A 13,444-nucleotide genomic window follows, 5' to 3' on the forward strand; every position below is an offset into this window, starting at 1 on the left:
TCATTGGTTTATTTTTGAGATGTGAAAAACTGCGTTTGAGTTTCAACTAGCTTCGTCATCATATCTTCTAAATTCAGCTTTTTATCATCGGTTTGTTGTGGTGGTTTGTTTTGAAAATTAGGTCTTTGCTGGTTGTAAGTATTATTGGATACTTGTTGATTGCTAGGTCTTTGTTGGTTGTTGTATGGAATATTTCGATTATAATTCTAGTTTTGATTGTAAATCGGTCTTGGCGGTTGATAATTATTCTGATAATTATTTCCAGGCCTTTGGTTTATGCATGAAATATTCTCTCTTTGTTCCATTGTTAATTCAATACTGAGACAATCTTTTGTCAAATGTGGTCCTCCACACTGCTCACAACTAATTCGTATTAAGTGAATATCCTTAGTCATCTTTTCCATTCGTCTCTCGACAGCATCTATCTTTGCGGAAATGGAATCTAAGTCATGGCTAGAATCGGCTCTAGCTGCTTTAGATGATCTAACGATATCTTTTTCTTGGTGCCACTCATGTGAGTGGGAAGCAGTGTTATCAATAATTTTGTAAGCATCAGTTTCTGTTTTCTTCATAATGGAACCACCAGCTGCTATATCTATGTCTTTCCTTGTAGTGATGTCGCATTCTTGGTAGAATATTTGTACTATTTGACAGGTGTCTAAACCATGTTGCGGACATCCTCTTAATAACTTTCCAAATCTTGTCCACGCCTCATATAGAGTTTCATTCGGTTTCTGTGTAAATGTAACAATTTCTCCTTGAAGTCTTACGGCTTTAGATGTAGGAAAGAATTGTTTAAGAAAATTTTCAACTAAAACATCCCATGTATCAATCGCCCCTTCAGGTAATGATTCCAACCAATCTTTGGCTTCTCCCTTTAAAGTCCAGGGAAATAACATGAGATATATCTGTTCATCCTCCACTTCTCGGATTTTAAATAGAGTGCAGATCCTATTAAAGGTACGAAGATGTTCATTTGGATCTTCCTTCGGTGCACCACTAAATTGGCATTGATTAGTCACCATGTGTAGAATTTGTCCTTTGATTTCATAATCTGGCGCATTAATGTCAGGATGAGTAATTGCGTGACCTTGGCCAGTGCGTTTAGCTCTCATTCGGTCTTCCATACTTAATGGTTCTGTTACTTCCATAATTGAATTTGTTGAATCGGAATCACTAGAGGATTCTGATTTAATGGTTCGTTCCTCAACAATCTCTTTTTGAATGATTGGTGGTTCCGGAGGAAAATTTAATGGTTCAGGATCTATGAATCGTCCCTGAATATTCTCCGGATTCTCAATTGTGAGGTCGGGTTCAAAAAATGGATTATCGGAAATTTGAACTGGAGTACTTGGTCGACTGGATGACGATTCTAAAGAAAAATCAATGGCGGTAATATTTGCTAAATGTCTTGATCTAGTTACAAGTGGTGAACGTACAAAAGGTGGTGAACGTCTTGCTCGGTGCATTCACTGAATATCCTATTAGTTTTTAAAAAGGAAAGAAAAATTATATAAGTTATCCAATCAATAGACTTTTCTGATTTTGCCCACGTTTCGAATAGCCAAAAGATGCAGCAGAGGGGCAGGATTCGTTTGGTCTCAATATAATTGAGGACTGTTTTGCTCCAATAACCCGGTCCACGTACAAATCCAACTATTACTACGAACCAGAAAATTTTGATGTCTATCAATTTAACCACTTAAAATAAATTTTCGTAATTTTAAGAAATTTAGATAAGAAGTAGAAAAAATTCTAAGTCCTAAAAACTAGAATGACGAGAAATAAGAAAGAAAAAGAGCGTGTCGGAAAAAGAAAAAGAAAAGGGTTGAAAAATAAAAGGCGTCGGAAAATAAGAAATAAAAAGAAATGACTTATAGAACTTAAAAACACTCGACTAACCCAACCTTATTACTATCACTAACTTAAAATTATAATCGCAAATTGAGATTACTAATTGGAATGATAATTGATACATAGGTAAAAGGCGTCTAAAAATATTAAAGCTTACAGGAAAAACTATATCCCAAATGGAAATAACTTAAAAAGGTACTAAAACTTAAAAAGGCGTCGCAAAATTCTAAAGTACCTAAATCTTAATCTAAAGAAAAAGCACTTAAGGGATTTTACGGCAAGGCCTAAAAATCTAGAAATAAAAATATAACTATGGCAAAAACTATGTATTAAAACTAAATACGAGCGAAAAATACAAATATTACGCTAAAACAATTAGAAAGGGACAAAATATAAAAATATATAAAAAGTTGTAAAAATTACAATTTTTATAAAAATATTATTTTTATATTATTTATTTTATAAAACTATTAATTTTACCATTTAAATAAACTAATTAAACTAAAAATACAAATTAAATAAATAACACTAAATATAATATATAAGCCTAATTAGGGTTTAAATATAATAATAATAATAATTATCCGTAATTAATGCAGGCTGCAGTCAACTGTGGCGTGTCAGACGGGCTCATGCGATCGCATGAGTCCTAAGCTATCCGGCCATGCGATCGCATGGGCTAGTGTTTCGGGCCACAGAGTGGGCTGCTACAGTACCGGACTCGAGTTTTAATATATTTTTTTTTTGTTTTGTCGTAAAATATATTTATAAAATATATTTATAAATTAAATAAAACTTATATTTTTACAACTAAAAAAATTGAAATAAAGAAACTTTATAAAACTTAAATATTTACCAAACTCTTAAAAATATTTATATTTTTGTTTTTCTTTTAATATTTTTGAATATTTAAAACGTATTTTTACAAATTCGTATTTTTTTTTAAACTAAAAAGAAAAATATTTTTTTTTTTTTATATATAAGCGTTGCACTTCCGGGTTTTAAGCTAGATTGCTCCCCGGCAGCGGCGCCAAAAATACTTGATGTTTATGCGAGGTGTATATAAAATAGCTTTATATTTTACAAGAAAATACTATTGAATACGATACAATTTTACACAAGATATTTATTTATTTATTAAATGGATATACTTAAACCTTGCTACAACACTTATAGGCAGTGTACCTAATCGTACAGTAGTGTAGTTTTTAGTAAGTCCGGTTCGTTCCACAGGGAAAATCTTTAAACAAAGCTTAACGCTATATTAGTTTACTTTTATAAAAATACAAATATATATATATAAGTAATATTATTATTATAAAGGGGGGTTTTTACCGTTTAATGACCGGTTTGTCGATTTTAAAAAAACTTTAGTTACAGTTAAAACAAAATGTAAAATATTAAATAAATAAAAGACTTAATTTAAAGCGTAAAGTAAATAACGATAATGAAATTGCGAATAATAAAAGTGCGATAAAATAAACTTGCGATAATTAAAAGTACGAATAATAAAAGTGCAATTAAATACAATAACAATAAATAAAAATGCGATAATTAGAAGTGCAATTAAATATAAAATAAAGGAAATTAAATATGAAATAAAAGAATTATGCTTATTTAAACTTCCGTAATCATGATGTTTGACGTGTTGATTTTAGTTTTATGCCCATGGGTTAATTGTCCTTTGTCCTGGATTATTTAATATGTCCGTCTGGTTTTTGTCCATAACAGTCCATCAGTCATAAATATAAAGTGCGAGTGTCCTCGTCAAATTATCCTTATACCCGAAGTTAAATATTCCAACTAATTGGGGACTTAAACTGTAACAAGATTTTAATACTTTGTTTAATAATTACACCAGGATGTCGACTGAGTGTAACCCAAGGTTTTAATACTTTGTTAACAATTATGCCAAGTGTCCTTGTACATAATTTCACTCCTGTTTTAATAATTCTAGTGGCTATTAATCCATTCTCGTGTCCGGTTAAATGAACGATTATTCGTACATATAAATATCCCGCCCATCGTGTCCGATCGAGTGTATATGGTTATTTATAGGGACGTCCAATTGTAAATCTTTATATTAAAATTAATAAACTATCATTTAGTTAAACAAATATAAAGCCCATTAATAGCCCATAGTCTAATTTTCACAAGTATCGTTCTTTTGTCCAAACCCCAATTATGGTACAAAGCCCAATTACCCAATTTTAATATTTTTAGCCCAACATCATGATTACTTCGGATTAAATAAGCATAATAATAACTTAGCTACGAGACATTAAATTAAAAAGGTTGAACATAACTTACAATGATTAAAAATAGCGTAGCTTTACACGGACAGAATTTCGACTTACACCCTTACAACATTCGCTAACACACCCTTATTATTAGAAATTAAAATTAAAATTAAAATATATATATATATATATATATATATATATATATATATATATATATATATATATATATATATATATATATATATATACTTTACGTATGATGAAGAGAAGAAAAGATGTGTTTATTTTGGCCAAAACGCGTTGAATTTATAGGACCTGGGCTGGATTTCAGAGCCATGCGATCGCATGGCTTTTGTGCCTCCAGGCCATGCGATCGCATGGCCAGCTGGGAGAAGTCACATTTCTTTGTTTTCTTTCTTGCCGACGTTTATAAATAATAATATAATATATAAATAATTATAAGAATTATTTAAATATTATATTTTATTTATGTGCATAGTTAACTTGTAATTTTTAGTCCGTTGCGTCGAGCGTTGAGAGTTGACTCTGGTCCCGGTTCCGGATTTTCGAACGTCCTTGCGTACAATTTAATATCTTGTACTTTGCGTTTTGAATCTTGTACTCTTATAATTTTGAGACGTTTCTTATCAATAATTGGAACCTCATTGATTGTATTTTGTACTTTTGAGCTTTTTGGTGGTTTGCGTATTCAATTCGTCGAATCTGTCTTTTGTCTTCACCTTTTATTATTTAAACGAATATCACTTGTAAATAGAACAGTTGCAACTAAAAGCTTGTCTTTCTTGAGGAATAATGCTATGAAATATATGTTCGTTTTTAGCATTATCAGTACCCTAAGTACAATGTAACCGCAACACAATCGGAGTCAAACACCACGCTAGTAGGTATAAAAGAGGCACCTAATGTCACGTCATAATAACTCCATTACCAACATACATCGAGATTCAAAACACTCGATCTCAAGGGTTTCATCCCACCCGTCGAACCTCATGGTTCATCAACTCCAACACACAAGCGAACACGCGCTTAACAATCGAACACCAAAACCCATTTCCATGGCTTGGTAGAAACATTTCCCAAATACTAAGAAATTCTTGGTTGCACCAAGTTTTACGCCCTTCGCCCGTTAATCAAACGTCACCATAAGGTACTTCCATTAGGAACGTCACCCATAACAACAATATGCACAACACAAGGCATTTTACAACTCAAACACAAACGGCACTTAATAAATAATCAAAGGACATATTTATTAAAACGAAACGTACCTTAACGTCTCCTTGCCGCACCCGTCCCCGCTAACTTGGGACATTTCGACTTACGATGTCCTTCTTCTTGGCAATTGAAGCACACCATGCCATCACCCTTTGGCACCGAACATTCCCATGACTTGTGACCCCTCACGCCACAATTGTAACATCGAGACGTACTAGAATCCGGTATACCCGTCCGCGTACCACCCGTGCTCACACTCGGACCCTTAGTCCTCTTACTTAGAGCACCATACGAAACAACCCTTCTCTCACTTGAAGGTTCACACCTCTTCGATCGTGAATACGACTCGAAACCTCTAGCCAAGTCAAATAATTCCGCAAACGATTTCGCTTGACCCCGGCTAATTTTACTCTTCAAGTCATCATTCAAGGTCCGATAGAAATCTTGCATCAACAAATGATCATTCCCCAAATACTCCGGGCAAAAACGAGCCTTCGCCATAAAGGTCGTCTTGAGAGTATTCAAATCCATAGAACCATGTTGCAAATTTCGCAACTCATTACGCATTTCTGACAAATCGGCTGAAGTTCGGAACTCCTCGAAGAATTCCTTCTTAAACTCATCCCATGATAACGCCATAAACGGTTCGCCACCGACAAGATCAATCTTACCATCCAACCAATCCTTTGCTCTACCCCGCAACAAGCTCGTAGCGAGCCTCGTCCTCTTCTCGGGAGGACATTCAATTGTTCGAAAACACCCTTCGACATCCGAGATCCAAGTTGTGCTTATCAAAGGATCCAGTTCTCCGTCGTACATCGGGGGTTTAGTCCTCATGAAGCTTTTAAGACAACGCTCCATCTCACCACTACCTTGAAGTTCAGAATACTTCCTATCCATTTCTTCTCGAAACGCACTCATTTGCTCTGCAACGGCGGCCGCAACTCTAGCGTTAAACTCCACGTCGTTCGTCTCGATCCCATTTCCCGTCGCCATTCTAAGGAATGCAAAGCGATTAGATCACGAACGTATAAAGTACACACACAATACCGCCCCCATCTTCCTAAACACTCGTCGTACATCACTTGCTAGACCCAATTTGCACCCGTAATAAGGTTTGCAAGTCCTTATTACGCTGATAGTGCTCCAAATGAACATATATTTAGTAGCAATATCCTCCCAATATGTAAATTATTTAGTTGTAATTGTCCTATTTTAAGTTGTAATCGTTTATATTAAATAAGTGCGAAGACAAAAGGCGAAAACGACGATTTGAAGACGCAAATGACCAAAAAGCTCAAATGTACAAGATACAATCCAAGTGGTTCAAATTATTGATGAAGAACGTCTAAAAAAAGATAAGAGTACAAGTTACAAAACGCAAAGTACAAGATATTAAATTGTACGCAAGGACGTTCGAAAATCCGGAACCAGGACATGAGTCAACTATCAACGCCCGACGCAACGGACTAAAAATTACAAGTCTACTATGCACAAGAATATAATATAATATATAAATAATTATATTAATTATTTATATTTTATATTTATATATATAAAACGTCGGCAAAGAAGATCCAAAGGGGTGTGAGCTGTATTCCATATCCCCGCGACTCGCGGAGTTCTCAGGCACAAAGTGTCGCGACTCGCGGAGCACAGAAATTTCAGAATCCCTATAAAAGGTCGCGAATTCTGCCGAGTTTAAAAACATAATAATAATAATACTCCCTAGTATAATATAAATAAATATATATATGTATATATAGTATAGATTAGTGTTATATTAGATTAGTTTGGGTTATGTAAAAGTTATTTTTACGGGTTTTTAAAGTCGGAGCTCTGTCCGTGTAACACTACGCGATAAATAATCAATGTAAGCTATGTTCTCCTTTTTAAATTAATGTCTCGTACTTAAGTTATTATTATGCTTATTTGAGCCAAAGTAATCATGATGTTGGACTAAATATTAAAGACGGGGTAATTGGGTTTTGTATCATAATTGGGGTTTGGACAAAAGAACGACACTTGTGGAAATTAGACTATGGGCTATTAATGGGCTTTATATTAAATTAACGATACCTCGTTAATTTAATATAAAGGTTATGATTTGAAGTATCTATATATAACCACATACGCTTAATCGGACACGATGGGCGGGATATTTATAAGTACGAATAATCGTTCATTTAACCGGACACGGGAATGGATTAATAGCCACTAGAATAATTAAAACAGGGGTGAAATTACATTCAAGGGTAATTGGTGTAATTGCTAACAAAGTAGTAAAACCTTGGTTTACACGCAGTTGATAACCTGGTGTATTCATTAAACAAAGTATTAAAACCTTGTTACAATTCGAATCCCCAATTAGTTGGAATATTTAACTTCGGGTATAAGGATAATTTGACGAGGACACTCGCATTTTATATTTATGACTGATGGACTGTTATGGACAAAAACCAGACGGACATATTAAATAATCCAGGACAAAGGACAATTAACCCATGGGCATAAAACTAAAATCAACACGTCAACCATCATGGTTACGGAAGTTTAAATAAGCATAATATATTTTATTTCATATTTCCTCGTACTTTTATTTATTGTCATTTTAATTATTGTTATTTATTTTATTGTTATTTAAATATCATCATTTACTATACGCTTCGCTTAAAATATAAATCGACAAACCGGTCATTAAACGGTAAACCCCCTTTTATATATTATTATATATAATTATATATATTTTGTACAAATATAGTTGTTTAAAAATATAGTGTGCAATAAGCCCGCTCCCTGTGGAACGAACCGGATTTACTAAAAACTATACTACTCTACGATTAGGTACACTGCCTATAGTGTTGTAGCAAGGTATAGGTATATCCATTCTCCAAATAAATAAATATCTTGTGTAAAATTGTATCGTATTTAATAGTGTTTAGTTGTAAACTTCAATAGTATTTTATACCCCTTAGCTGCACACATCAAGTTTTTGGCGCCGCTGCCGGGGACTCGGCAAAACTCTATATTTTTAATTCATTTTTGTATAAATATATATTATTTTTAGAAAAACAATATAAAATCCTAAAAAAAAAAAAAAAAAAAAAAAACGTCGAATTTCAAACTGTACCAGAGTTGAATTCGGGAACCGCGACTCGCGGGGTTTGCAGCTTCGGGAACCGCGACTCGCGGAGCCGTCTGACACGAACCTGGTCCAGCAATTAATACGATTTAGGTTTTAATTATTTATTATCATTATTATTAAACCTAATTAGGTTTTATATATAATATTATTTAGTTTAAGTTTTTAATTAATTTGTAATATTAAATTTTAATTAGTTTTATTTATATATAAAAATTAATACTATTATAAAATAAATAATATAAAAATAATATTTTTATAAAAATTGTATTTTTTTACAACTTTTTGTATATTTTTATATTTTGTCCCTTTTTAATCGTTTTAGCGTAATATTTGTATTTTTCGCTCATATTTAGTTTTAAACTTAGTTTTTGCCATAGTTATTTTTACTTCTAGATTTTTAGGCCTTGCCGTAAAATCCCTTAAGTGCTTTTTCTTTAGACTAAGATTTAGGTGCTTTAGAATTTTGCGACGCCGTTTTTATATTTTAGTATCTTTTTAAGTTATTACCATTTGGGATATAGTTTTTCTTTTAAGCTTTAATATTTTTAGACGCAACTTTTAATTCTTAGTTTTTAATTCCTTTTTAAGTTACGACGCGCTATTTTCTTATTTTTATTTTTCGACGCGCATTCTTTTTCTTTCTTATTTCTCGACGCTTTAGTTTTTAGGACTTAGAAATTTTCTCTATTTCTTATCTAATATCTCAAACGGAAAGAAAAATTATTTAAGTGGTTAAATTAATGGACGTTGACAATTTTCTGCTTCGTAGTAATAGTTGGATTTGTCAGTGGCTGAGTTGTGAGCTTCCGATTTAAAGGGTTCTGGCTCCCTGCTGCATCTTTTGGCTATTCGAAACGTGGGCAAAAGCAGAAAAGTCTATTAATTGGACAACTTATATAAGTTTTTCTATTTTTATAACTAATAGGATAATTAGTAAATGCACCACATTGTAGCTAAAATTTGGCCATCGCAATAAAATGGAAAATTTTGAAAACAAGGCTATGGAAACTCTTTTTGATATCCAAAATCAATTAAATCAATACTCTCAAACGAGTGTTGATGACAATTCGATCAGTCAATCTTGGATCACGAACGACGAAACAATAACTGGTTGTGAAATCTGTGGAGATTATCACTCAACATGGGAATGTTATTATTACGTTCCTATGGAAAATTACGCACCCACGGAACCTGAATGGAATGATTATGAAGAATACAATTCAAATTGGGATTATTCCCAAGAATATTTCCAAACTCAACAACCAGTAGACGAGGAAAATTACGTGTCTGAAAATTTATTAGACAATATGAAAATCAAACTCGAAGAACTCAATGCTCAAAATGAACAAATGAGAGAGTTTGTAAACCGGCAAGCTGAAACTCTATCAGACTACACACCTGTTGATCTGAGGAGTCGTGTGCAAGAAAATCTCATATCATCGAATTTTGATGAATTCGAGAGCTCCGAAATCACCAACTATCCCGATGATACTTTTTATTCAGTCTTACCAATTTCACAACATATCGACACATTAGCCTCTACCGACGAAATCATCGATCCATCAATGGATAAAGAAGAAGTAAGGGTGACAAATTGGTACTCTTGGGAATACGATAACGTTGAAAATTTTACCCCCGAGGCCAAACCAAACTTCACCATTCCACAACCTTCCAACCCAATATTCTCAATAGACGAGTCATCCACCGGAAATGAACTACGAGCTTTAATAGATAATGACACCTCGGATTTCACCCAAATGGGTAATAGAGGTGAAAACTTTGATCCCGAGAATAAACGGAAGGAAATATTAGGAATTGTCCACCCTATAGAAATAAGTATGTCGGTGTATATCGATCCATTTGACCAAGAACCAGAAAAGAGACATATCCATTTACTAAAAGCTACACTTAAAAAAGAATTAAGTAGTGACGATCGGGTGAGTCTAAACTTTAAACCCATTGATATAATATATACCACCCGAGATGTAAATAACTGGCTCACTATTTTAATTCGTGGAACTTATTCTACCGACTTCACATGTCGTCAGCTAAGTGTGGGGAAGTTTAACCCCACTTAACGTTAAATTAGGGGTTCGGGTTAGTGCATAACTCGTTAATAAACATGCATAATAAATTAGGGTAAAAGACGCATTTTTAAAGATTAGCAAACAGTTCAGAAAAACAACCGTTTTTGAAGAAAAATATGTGTGATAAAACAAGAAGGAATGAACGATGAGCCGCGCCATCTATCATTCGACGAGATTTATAATTACAAACTGGGTATTTTCAATCACTTTTCTACACTAATCACCCTCATGAATTTATAATTAGAGTCTGATTTCATGCAAATGAGGGCATTGCATGATCTCAAGTGTGGGGAAGGGTTATAATCTCAAGTGTGGGGAAGGGTTATAAATTCTCTCGGGTTTATACTTGGCTTATTTTCTAAATTTTATGAAAATTTGAAAAATTTTAAACTAAATGAATTCAAAATCATGTTTATACATATTTATGAACGATGAAAACTAGGTGTTAATACCGAAATTATCGTTACCTCGGAAAGGACATAAATTGAGAAACACCCTAAAACGCTTGAATTCATTTAAAATGGAATAAAGGAGAATAAAAAGGCAAAGAAAGAAACTAAGTGTGGGGAGAATGTACCTAGTTATTCAATTAAAAACTATCTAGCACATGTTTTCGTAAAGTTATTGCAGGTGCTTTTGTTTTGGACTAAATTAACTATTTTACCCGATGAAAGAAAAGAAAAGATGGATCTATTAAAAGGAAGTAAAGTCTTCCGAAAAAGAAACGCGCTTCTTGATTTAGGTCAGGAAGTTGTCGTCCAGACCAGCTGTAGGTTGACGAAAAATCTAGAAAAGTCATCACTAAAATCAGCAGGAAATCCACGGACCTCAGCATCAAACAGGGTCGCCAAGTGGTCAGATTTATCCTAACCATGAGAAGGATTTATCTCGTACAATGGGGGGGCACCGTGCAAATTAGCTTGATAAGACTAATGAATCAGATCCCCAGAAAGGATAATCTCCTTAAAGATTAAAAATCAGCTTTTAAGACTGATATTACTCAATCCTTGAGATTGACTTTAAAGATTGAGAATTACAAACTCATGGAATTCAATGATATCTAAACTCGAGCTTGAACGAGAAAATATTTTGATCAAAATTAAAACCGATTTGTTTTCTGAAAACCTATTTTCAATGTGTTCATTACCATTGAACGTAAAATCCTAGGAATTCACCTAGAATTCATTAGGTCACCTGAACCAAATCGGGTGTCAACCGTAAGAACGGTGGTTGCATAGCATGGTCGAAGACAGGACCTTGTGCCAGACCAAAAAATTATAAGGGTGAGCTTTACTATTGCTCCTACAAAGGATAGTAATTGCGTCCGACACGTTATAGACCATAATCAAAAGCATGTCACGGGACATTGCCTTAACAGTTGCTTGTTCATCGCTTTCCTTTACAACCGGACGGTAGTTTGCTAAAGGTAATATACGGGACAAGTAAACTGGACGTGTTGCTTTCCTAATACAAGGTTAGCAAGTGGGTAACACAAAACCACAAGTGTTGAGCTAAAATTTTCAAATCTGAAACCCACAAAACCCACAAAAATATTTTGCAACACCGGTGAAGGGTTATTCCGAAAAACTTGTCTAGGGTAAAAGCTAGATTGAATTTTCAAAAGATCAAATGTTTTCATAAAGATCCAATTTCCTAACGGATCTAAATTTTCATAGTCATGTGGGACTGTAAACCGCCTTTCAAATGTGCACTTTGCTTTGGAAACCGAAAGTAAATCGGCTATTTGATTGCAAGTGTCGATGACCTAAACCCGAGGCAACTGTGGATGACACACCCACCTTTAACCATGGTTCTATCGTTACTATCATTGTTTATACCACCATATCAAAATCACTAATGTACAAAGTGTGATGAATAAAAAAAGTAATTCATGTATGTTTTTATTTCAAGTTCTGTATTGCTTGAGGACAAGCAACGTTCAAGTGTGGGGATATTTGATAGTGCTCCAAATGAACATATATTTAGTAGCAATATCCTCCCAATATGTAAATTATTTAGTTGTAATTGTCCTATTTTAAGTTGTAATCGTTTATATTAAATAAGTGCGAAGACAAAAGGCGAAAACGACGATTTGAAGACGCAAATGACCAAAAAGCTCAAATGTACAAGATACAATCCAAGTGGTTCAAATTATTGATGAAGAACGTCTAAAAAAAGATAAGAGTACAAGTTACAAAACGCAAAGTACAAGATATTAAATTGTACGCAAGGACGTTCGAAAATCCGGAACCAGGACATGAGTCAACTATCAACGCCCGACGCAACGGACTAAAAATTACAAGTCTACTATGCACAAGAATATAATATAATATATAAATAATTATATTAATTATTTATATTTTATATTTATATATATAAAACGTCGGCAAAGAAGATCCAAAGGGGTGTGAGCTGTATTCCATATCCCCGCGACTCGCGGAGTTCTCAGGCACAAAGTGTCGCGACTCGCGGAGCACAGAAATTTCAGAATCCCTATAAAAGGTCGCGAATTCTGCCGAGTTTAAAAACATAATAATAATAATACTCCCTAGTATAATATAAATAAATATATATATGTATATATAGTATAGATTAGTGTTATATTAGATTAGTTTGGGTTATGTAAAAGTTATTTTTACGGGTTTTTAAAGTCGGAGCTCTGTCCGTGTAACACTACGCGATAAATAATCAATGTAAGCTATGTTCTCCTTTTTAAATTAATGTCTCGTACTTAAGTTATTATTATGATTATTTGAGCCAAAGTAATCATGATGTTGGACTAAATATTAAAGACGGGGTAATTGGGTTTTGTACCGTAATTGGGGTTTGGACAAAAGAACGACACTTGTGGAAATTAGACTATGGGCTATTAATGGGCT

The sequence above is a fragment of the Rutidosis leptorrhynchoides genome, chromosome 9, assembly GCF_046630445.1.
Source record: "Rutidosis leptorrhynchoides isolate AG116_Rl617_1_P2 chromosome 9, CSIRO_AGI_Rlap_v1, whole genome shotgun sequence".
Lineage (NCBI taxonomy): Eukaryota > Viridiplantae > Streptophyta > Magnoliopsida > Asterales > Asteraceae > Rutidosis > Rutidosis leptorrhynchoides.